Source organism: Rhipicephalus microplus, unplaced genomic scaffold (assembly GCF_043290135.1).
Source record: "Rhipicephalus microplus isolate Deutch F79 unplaced genomic scaffold, USDA_Rmic scaffold_507, whole genome shotgun sequence".
Taxonomy (NCBI): Eukaryota; Metazoa; Arthropoda; class Arachnida; order Ixodida; family Ixodidae; genus Rhipicephalus; species Rhipicephalus microplus.
Window position 1 is genome coordinate 32,501 of NW_027465068.1, and position 10,000 is coordinate 42,500.

The 10,000-nt window shown below is 60.7% G+C and overlaps 1 non-coding gene across 1 annotated transcript; it reads left to right on the plus strand.

Annotated features, from left to right (window-relative positions):
- Positions 1–7,373: 7,373 nt before the first annotated feature.
- LOC142794814 (small subunit ribosomal RNA) lies at positions 7,374–9,188 on the plus strand. Its single transcript, XR_012892638.1, has one exon. It is a non-coding gene; the product is annotated as a small subunit ribosomal RNA (ribosomal RNA).
- The last annotated feature ends 812 nt before the right edge of the window (positions 9,189–10,000 follow it).

Genomic DNA, 10,000 nt, shown 5'->3' on the forward strand with positions numbered 1-10,000 from the left:
GCAGTTTTCGCGCCGCCCCGGCTGACGCGGTTTCGTGCCGCCCCGGCAGACGCGGTTTTCGCGCCGCCCCGGCTGACGCGGTTTCGTGCCGCCCCGGCAGACGCAGTTCGGACTTAGCACTTTTCGGCTGTGCCTGGCTGGCGGCCCACTCACTCGATCGCCATGTCTGTTTGCCACAGTTTTCCCGGTGGTGCCGCACCCGGGCTCGCCCCGGCAGACGCGTTTTTTTTTTTCTTTCGCCCCGGCTGACGCAGTTTTCGCGCCGCCCCGGCTGACGCGGTTTCGTGCCGCCCCGGCAGACGCGGTTTTTTGCGCCGCCCCGGCTGACGCGGTTTTTGCCGCCCCGGCTGACGCAGTTCGGACTTAGCACTTTTCGGCTGTGCCTGGCTGGCGGCCCACTCACTCGATCGCCATGTCTGTTTGCCACAGTTTTCCCGGTGGTGCCGCACCCGGGCTCGCCCCGGCTGACGCAGTTTTCGCGCCGCCCCGGCTGACGCGGTTTCGTGCCGCCCCGGCAGACGCGGTTTTCGCGCCGCCCCGGCTGACGCGGTTTCGTGCCGCCCCGGCAGACGCAGTTCGGACTTAGCACTTTTCGGCTGTGCCTGGCTGGCGGCCCACTCACTCGATCGCCATGTCTGTTTGCCACAGTTTTCCCGGTGGTGCCGCACCCGGGCTCGCCCCGGCTGACGCAGTTTTCGCGCCGCCCCGGCTGACGCGGTTTCGTGCCGCCCCGGCAGACGCGGTTTTCGCGCCGCCCCGGCTGACGCGGTTTCGTGCCGCCCCGGCAGACGCAGTTCGGACTTAGCACTTTTCGGCTGTGCCTGGCTGGCGGCCCACTCACTCGATCGCCATGTCTGTTTGCCACAGTTTTCCCGGTGGTGCCGCACCCGGGCTCGCCCCGGCTGACGCAGTTTTCGCGCCGCCCCGGCTGACGCGGTTTCGTGCCGCCCCGGCAGACGCGGTTTTCGCGCCGCCCCGGCTGACGCGGTTTCGTGCCGCCCCGGCAGACGCAGTTCGGACTTAGCACTTTTCGGCTGTGCCTGGCTGGCGGCCCACTCACTCGATCGCCATGTCTGTTTGCCACAGTTTTCCCGGTGGTGCCGCACCCGGGCTCGCCCCGGCAGACGCAGTTTTCGCGCCGCCCCGGCAGACGCGGTTTTCGCGCCGCCCCGGCTGACGCGGTTTTTGCCGCCCCGGCTGACGCAGTTCGGACTTGGCACTTTTTGGGCTGAGCCTGGCTGGCGGCCCACTCACTCGATCGCCATGTCTGTTTGCCACAGTCTTCCCGGTGGTGCCGCACCCGGGCTCGCCCCGGCAGACGCGTTTTTTTTTCTTTCGCCCCGGCAGACGTGGTTCCCCCCCCCCCTTTTCGCTCGCCCCGGCTGACGAGGTTTTCGCGCCGCCCCGGCTGACGCAGTTTTCGCGCCGCCCCGGCTGACGCGGTTTCGTGCCGCCCCGGCTGACGCGGTTTTCGCGCCGCCCCGGCTGACGCGGTTTTTGCGTCGCCCCGGCTGACACGGTTCGGACTTTGCACTTTTCGGCTGTGCCTGGCTGGCGGCCCACTCACTCGATCGCCATGTCTGTTTGCCACAGTTTTCCCGGTGGTGCCGCACCCGGGCTTGCCCCGGCAGACGCGTTTTTTTTTTTCTTTTCGCCCCGGCTGACGCAGTTTTCGCCCCGCCCCGGCTGACGCGGTTTCGTGCCGCCCCGGCAGACGCGGTTTTTTGCGCCGCCCCGGCTGACGCGGTTTTTGCCGCCCCGGCTGACGCAGTTCGGACTTTGCACTTTTTGGCTGAGCCTGGCTGGCGGCCCACTCACTCGATCGCCATGTCTGTTTGCCACAGTTTTCCCGGTGGTGCCGCACCCGGGCTCGCCCCGGCAGACGCGTTTTTTTTTTTCCTTCGCCCCGGCAGACGTGGTTCCCCCCCCCCCCTCCGTCTTTCTTTTTGTTTTTTTTTTCGCCGCGGCTGAAGTGGATTTTTCGGTGCCTCGACGCCCCGGTAGTCGCGGTTTTTCCGTTTCCGCACGGCCCCGGCTGACGCTGCTCGGTCACAGTCGCCTTTTGTGAGGATTGCAGACTTCTTGAGCGCGGGTGTTTTTTTTTTGTTGTTGTTGTTGTTTTATTACGCATTCGCTCCAGCAGACGCTGTTTAGACTTTTTGTTTCCTCTTTTATCCTGCGACGAGGTGACGAGGTTTATTCGGTGCCCCGCCGCCCCGGCTGAAGTGATTTTTCCTGTCCCGTGCCGCCCCGGCTGACGCGGTTGGGACTTCGCGTTTGTTCGGCCGCCACGGGTTTTGGCGCACTCGCTCGGTTGCTTGTTGTTGCCACTTGTTGCGAACCCAGGTTTCTTGAGCGAGCGCGGGCGTTTTTTCTTCCTTTCTTTCTTTGTTCTATGTGTTAGCGAATCGGCCTTTAATATCACACGAGGACTCACAACCAACAATTTTCAGTTTGAAGTGTAAAAAATCTGCAGGTGTTGACGTAACTGACTTGCCCCGTACCCTTGAGTACATCCATGAAGTTCTCGTAGTACTACTAAATCGCATTATTCCAAGTGGAGAAATTCCCATAAACTTGCAAACCTCTACACGAAAATCGGTGCGCGTGATAAAGTTGAAAATTATCGTCCGATATCAAATGTGCCTTCTATAACACAAATTCTAGGAAAAAAAAAAAAAAACACTTGTTCGCCGTTCTCTGCGCCGTGACTGGCAGCACTCCGGCGAAGCGAAACGGGGTCGATTCGAGCACGATATCGGCGTCTTTCGACGTGCTCGCCGGCGACCGTCGCACGAGTACGTCGCACGAGCGCGTCTGCCGGGGCGCCGTTTGCGAAGCCGACGCAAAAGTGGGAACCGCCGCTCGGATGATCGCCGCTTTCGGCAGAGTGAGTGTTGGCACTCCGGGGAAGCGAAACAGCGTGAATGCGCCCACGAAATCGGCGTATTTTGAAGTGCCCGCCGGCGACCGTCGCACGAGTACGGTAAACCGCGTCAGCCGGGGCGTAGTTCGGGACGCCGACGAAAAAGTGGGAAGCGCAACTCGGATCTTCGCCGTTTTTGCAGGAGTGAGTGGCGGCCCTCCTGCGAGACCAAGAAGCATCGATTCGTGCACGAATTCGGCGCCTTTCGACGTGATCGCCGGCGACCGTCGCTCGAGTAGGGCAAACCGCGTCTGCCGGGGCGGGCTTCGGGACGCCGATGCGAAAGTGGGAAACGCTGCTCGGATGTTCGCCGTTTTTGGCCGAGTGAGTGCTGGCACTCGGGCGAAGCCAAACGGGGCCGATTACGGCACGATATCGGCGTCTTTCGACGTGCCCGGCGGCGACCGTCGCACGAGTACGGTAAACCGCGTCAGCCCGGGCGGAGTTCGGGACGCCGATGCGAAAGTGGAGAACGCCGCTCGGATCTTCGCCGTTTTTGGAGGAGTGAGTGGCGGCACTCCGGAGAAGCCAAGGAGCGCCAATTAGCGCACGATATCGGCGTCTTTCGACGCGCTCGCCGGCGACCGTCGAACGAGTAGGGCAAACCGCGTCTGCCGGGGCGGGGTTTACGACGCCGACGCAAAAGTGGGAACCGCCGCTCGGATGTTGGCCGTTTTTGGCAGAGTGAGTGCTGGCACACCGGCGACGCGAAAGAGCGCGAAAGCGCCCACGAAAGTGGCGTATTTGGACGTGCTTGACGGCGACCGCTGCAGGAGTACGAAAAACCACGTCAGCCGGGGCGAGCGACCCACGGCGGTCTGGGTGCTTATCGCTGCTATTATAGGGGCACCCCGGCAGACGCAGAAAAAAAAAATTTTTTTTCGACCTTCTTTTTTGCTGGTCGAGCTCGGGTAACCCAGGTCGCAATGGGAGCCGCGCACGAAAGCGGCGTCGCGAGACGCGTTCGCGGTCGCTAGTCGCACGAGCTCGGCAACCGCGTCAGCCGGCGCGGAGTTCGGGATGCCGACGGCTAAGTGGGTACCGCTGCTCGGATGTTCGCCGTTTTTGGCCGAGTGAGTGCTGGCACTCCGGCGAAGCGAAACGGGGCCGATTCGGGCACGATATCGGCGTATTTCGACGTGCTCGCCGGCGACCGTCGCACGAGTACGGCAAAGCGCGTCTGCCGGGGCGAGGTTTGCGATGCCGACGAAAAAGTGGGAAGCGCCGCTCGGATCTTCGCCGTTTTTGCAGGAGTGAGTGGCGGCCCTCCTGCGAGACCAAGAAGCATCGACTCGCGCACGATATCGGTGTCTTTCGACGTGCCCGCCGGCCACCGCCGCACGAGTACGGCAAACCGCGTATGCCGGGGCGGGGTTGGCGACGCCGACGCAAAAGTGGGAACCGCCACTAGGATGTTCGCCGTTTTTGGCAGAGTGAGTGCTGGCACACCGGCGACGCGAAAGAGCGCGAAAGCGCCCACGAAAGTGGCGTATTTGGACGTGCTTGACGGCGACCGCTGCAGGAGTACGAAAAACCACGTCAGCCGGGGCGAGCGACCCACGGCGGTCTGGGTGCTTATCGCTGCTATTATAGGGGCACCCCGGCAGACGCAGAAAAAAAAAATTTTTTTTCGACCTTCTTTTTTGCTGGTCGAGCTCGGGTAACCCAGGTCGCAATGGGAGCCGCGCACGAAAGCGGCGTCGCGAGACGCGTTCGCGGTCGCTAGTCGCACGAGCTCGGCAACCGCGTCAGCCGGCGCGGAGTTCGGGATGCCGACGGCTAAGTGGGTACCGCTGCTCGGATGTTCGCCGTTTTTGGCCGAGTGAGTGCTGGCACTCCGGCGAAGCGAAACGGGGCCGATTCGGGCACGATATCGGCGTATTTCGACGTGCTCGCCGGCGACCGTCGCACGAGTACGGCAAAGCGCGTCTGCCGGGGCGAGGTTTGCGATGCCGACGAAAAAGTGGGAAGCGCCGCTCGGATCTTCGCCGTTTTTGCAGGAGTGAGTGGCGGCCCTCCTGCGAGACCAAGAAGCATCGACTCGCGCACGATATCGGTGTCTTTCGACGTGCCCGCCGGCCACCGCCGCACGAGTACGGCAAACCGCGTATGCCGGGGCGGGGTTGGCGACGCCGACGCAAAAGTGGGAACCGCCACTAGGATGTTCGCCGTTTTTGGCAGAGTGAGTGCTGGCACTCCGGCGAAGCGAAAGAGCGCGAATGCGCCCACGAAAGTGGCGTGTTTGGACGTGCTTGACGACGACCACCGCAGGAAAACGAAAAACCACGTCAGCCGGGGCGAGCGACCCATGGCGGTCTGGGTGCTTATCGCTGCTATTATAGGGGCACCCCGGCAGACGCAAAAAAAAAAAAATTTTTTTTCGACATTCTTTCTTGCTCGTCGACCTCGGGTGACCCAGGTCGCAGTGGGAGCCGCGCACGAAAGCGGCGTCGCGAGACGGCTTCGCGGTCGCTAGTCGCACGAGCTCGGCAACCGCGTCTGCCGGGGCGGAGTTCGGGACGCCGACGGCTAAGTGGGAACCGCCGCTCGGATGTTCGCCGTTTGTGGCCGAGTGAGTGCTGGCACTCCGGCGAAGCCAAACGGGGCCGATTCCGGCACGATATCGGCGTCTTTCTACGTGCTCGCCGGCGACCGTCGCACGAGTACGGCAAAGTGCGTCTGCCGGGGCGGGGTTTGCGACGCGTACGCAATAGTGAGAACCGTCGCTCGGATGTTCGTCGTCTTTCGCCGAGCCAGTGCTGGCACTCCGGCGAAGCCGAACGGAGCCGATTCGGGCACGATATCGGCGTCTTTCCACGTGCTCGCCGGCGACCGTCGCACGAGTACGGTAAACCGCGTCAGCCGGGGCGGAGTTCGGGACGCCGATGCGAAAGTGGGAAGCGCCGCTCGGATCTTCGCCGTTTTTGGAGGAGTCAGTGGCGGCACTCCGGTGAAGCCAAGGTGCGCCAATTCGCGCACGATATCGGCGTCTTTCGACGTGCCCGCCGGCCACCGTCGCACGAGTACGGCAAACCTCGTCTGCCGGGGCGGGGTTTGCGACGCCGACGCAAAAGTGGGAACCGCCGCTCGGATGTTCGCCGTTTTTGGCAGAGTGAGTGCTGGCACTCCGGCGAAGCGAAAGAGCGTGAATGCGCCCACGAAAGTAGCGTATTTGGACGTGCTTGACGGCGACCGCCGCAGGAGTACGAAAAACCACGTCAGCCGGGGCGAGCGACCCACGGCGGTCTGGGTGCTTATCGCTGCTATTATAGGGGCACCCCGGCAGACGCAGAAAGAAAAAAAAAAAAAAAATGGGGACATGGCGTGCGTCACCGTGCGGCTTCGCAGCGTTGCCGAAGTCGCCGAGCCCTTCGACTGAGCCGAACGGCGGACAGGGAACGTTGGTCGGCCGTTCTAACCTGTCGGTGCCACGCCGAGACGTCGTTAAGGAAAACCGCGTCGTGGGCCTCTACGACGCCGTCGAGTCGTTGTACGTTTGGTGTCCAGCGTGTCGGCGGCGAGTAGCGGACACGTCGTTCACGACTTCGGTCTTTCGCAGTCGACGCGAACTTGCGGAGAGTCGTGGTGCCTCACGTTTTCGGCAGAAACCGCGGCGGAATTTTCCCGTGCGTGCGCGCACGACCTCGGTGCTGTGCCGTCAGCGTAGTGTTGCACAAACTCGTGGCCTACCCAAGGTGCGGTACGTTTGCGGCCGTATCCTCGGTGGGAATTTCGTGAGTAGGGTCGCAAATTCTACGACCTCGGCGGGTTTGAGAGCGACGTAGACTTGTGGCACGCTCAACGTGCCACACGTTTCGGGGCACACCCGCGGTGAAATTTTCTCGAGTACGCTCGTATTAGTGCCCAAGGAGGTCTGGGTACTTATCGCTGCTATTATGTGGGGGTTCTCGTGAGCGGCGTACGCGAAAGCGACCGGGTGTCTGATATGCGGCGGGCTTCGGCCTCGTCAAGCGTGTCCTCGGGTCTGCTCCAGGGGAATCCACGGCAGTCGTCTGCAGCCTCATCCGCTTGATGCGTTAGGGGCTGGTTGTCGGACGGTGCCGTTTTACCACGATATCGAGGTGTGTTCCGTGTCGTCCTCGGGCGATTCAGATGCGAAAGCGCCGAAGACGCGGGCGTGACCCGTCGTCTGGCGGCTTTGCAGTCTCGGCTCCGTTGCTAGTTCCGGCCGGTCCACCGACAGTGCAGCGGGCTTGGGCAACCCGCACGGCGCGACCGAGTCGATGCAACGAAAAAGAGCGAGCATGAACGTGCTTCTTGCCGCACGGCTCCCACTCGTCTTTCGGGAAGGTTGTGCCGTAGCGAGCTCGAACGCCGTCATCTCGGAGTGCAAAATAAGCGTGTTGGGGCGCCTGAAGGTGGCCTCCGCCGCACACAGACTGCGTCCGGCCCGCCGAAGGCGAGGACGGACGCGCAGTCGAACGATTACCTGGTTGATCCTGCCAGTAATCATATGCTTGTCTCAAAGATTAAGCCATGCATGTCTAAGTACATGCCGAAATAAGGCGAAACCGCGAATGGCTCATTAAATCAGTTATGGTTCCTTAGATCGTTTCTTCCTACTTGGATAACTGTGGCAATTCTAGAGCTAATACATGCAGTGAGCCTGGAGCCCTTTGGGTAACGGGTGCTTTTATTAGACCAAGATCGATCGGGTTTCGGCCCGTATTGTGTGGTGACTCTGGATAACTTTGTGCTGATCGCATGGCCACGAGCCGGCGACGTTTCTTTCAAGTGTCTGCCTTATCAACTTTCGATGGTAGGTTACTTGCTTACCATGGTTGTTACGGGTAACGGAGAATCAGGGTTCGATTCCGGAGAGGGAGCCTGAGAAACGGCTACCACATCCAAGGAAGGCAGCAGGCGCGCAAATTACCCACTCCCGGCACGGGGAGGTAGTGACGAAAAATAACAATACGGGACTCTTTTGAGGCCCCGTAATTGAAATGAGTGCACTCTAAATCCTTTAACGAGGATCAATTGGAGGGCAAGTCTGGTGCCAGCAGCCGCGGTAATTCCAGCTCCAATAGCGTATACTAAAGCTGCTGCGGTTAAAAAGCTCGTAGTTGGATCTCAGTTCCAGACGAGTAGTGCATCTACCCGATGCGACGGCTCGGACTGAACATCATGCCGGTTCTTTCTTGGTGCACTTCATTGTGTGCCTCGAGATGGCCGGTGCTTTTACTTTGAAAAAATTAGAGTGCTCAACGCAGGCGAGTCGCCTGAATAAACTTGCATGGAATAATAGAACAAGACCTCGTTTCTGTTCTGTTGGTTTTTGGAATACGAGGTAATGATTAAGAGGGACGGACGGGGGCATTCGTATTGCGGCGCTAGAGGTGAAATTCTTGGACCGTCGCAAGACGAACTACTGCGAAAGCATTTGCCAAGAATGTTTTCATTGATCAAGAACGAAAGTCAGAGGTTCGAAGGCGATCAGATACCGCCCTAGTTCTGACCATAAACGATGCCAACCAGCGATCCGCCTGAGTTACTCAAATGACTCGGCGGGCAGCTTCCGGGAAACCAAAGTATTTGGGTTCCGGGGGAAGTATGGTTGCAAAGCTGAAACTTAAAGGAATTGACGGAAGGGCACCACCAGGAGTGGAGCCTGCGGCTTAATTTGACTCAACACGGGAAAACTTACCCGGCCCGGACACTGGGAGGATTGACAGATTGAGAGCTCTTTCTTGATTCGGTGGATGGTGGTGCATGGCCGTTCTTAGTTGGTGGAGCGATTTGTCTGGTTAATTCCGATAACGAACGAGACTCTAGCCTATTAAATAGGTGCGGGGTTCCCAGCACCTTACAACCTTCTTAGAGGGACAAGCGGCTCCTAGCCGCACGAAACAGAGCAATAACAGGTCTGTGATGCCCTTAGATGTCCGGGGCCGCACGCGCGCTACACTGAAGGAAGCAGCGTGTCTTTATCCCTGTCTGAAAAGACTGGGTAACCCGTGGAACTTCTTTCGTGATTGGGATAGGGGCTTGCAATTGTTCCCCTTGAACGAGGAATTCCCAGTAAGCGCGAGTCATAAGCTCGCGTTGATTACGTCCCTGCCCTTTGTACACACCGCCCGTCGCTACTACCGATTGAATGATTTAGTGAGGTCTTCGGACCGATGTCCGGCGCGGCCTTTCGGTTGCGCCGGTCTGTTGGAAAGATGACCAAACTTGATCATTTAGAGGAAGTAAAAGTCGTAACAAGGTTTCCGTAGGTGAACCTGCGGAAGGATCATTAACGGATTGTGAAGGGTGAGCGCCTCAGCTGCGTCTGCGCCCGACACTTTCTGCCGCTGACCCCGTTTGGACGCGGGGTCGGCTTTTCCCCACGGGGCTGCCTGAATGTGGAGCGGCACCCCGTGACAAATTGTTGCGCCCAGCGGACGCCAACACCGCGACCTTGGACGGTCGGCCAGGTGGCGGACGCGGGTACAAACGGCGCAACGCACTCATAGGTCGGCTTTCGACCCGCCACTGCACCGTGGCTCGAAGCGCTCGAAATGCGCGACCCGACCGCTGCGGGACCGCCTAGTACTGTAAACAGGAGCGGCGGAGCGCGAACGGCGAGTCGTGGTTACGTCGGTAGAAGGCGAGGCTGCGCGTTCCCGAAACGCCAGCCGAGTGCCCTCCCGACCGTTCGAGCGTGCAAGAACGAGACCCGACAATCGCGCGGCGACTGCCAAGTACGAGAGGAACGGCACAAGCGTCGGCGGTCGGTCAAGGAACTGGCGATGTGACGGGTCCGCTGTGCACCAGTGCATACCGTCCCGCCGTCCGCGGCAAGCGCCTCCGCGTCCTCGGGTGACGGAGGCTGCCGGTCGGTTCTTGCAGGCGAGGGATCTCGCTGGCACCGGTTCGCGTTGACGCGCGGCCGGTCATGGCACGGCGATGCGACGGCCGAGGTGCGCAGTACTCGATGGAGGAACCGCACGCTCCGATGACCGTCCCGCCCTCCGCGGCGTATGCGTACCGACCGTAATGGTTGCAGCAGCGCCGGCCGGCTTTTGAATTCGCCACACGAAACACGGTGCGAGATCGCGGTTAGGGGAG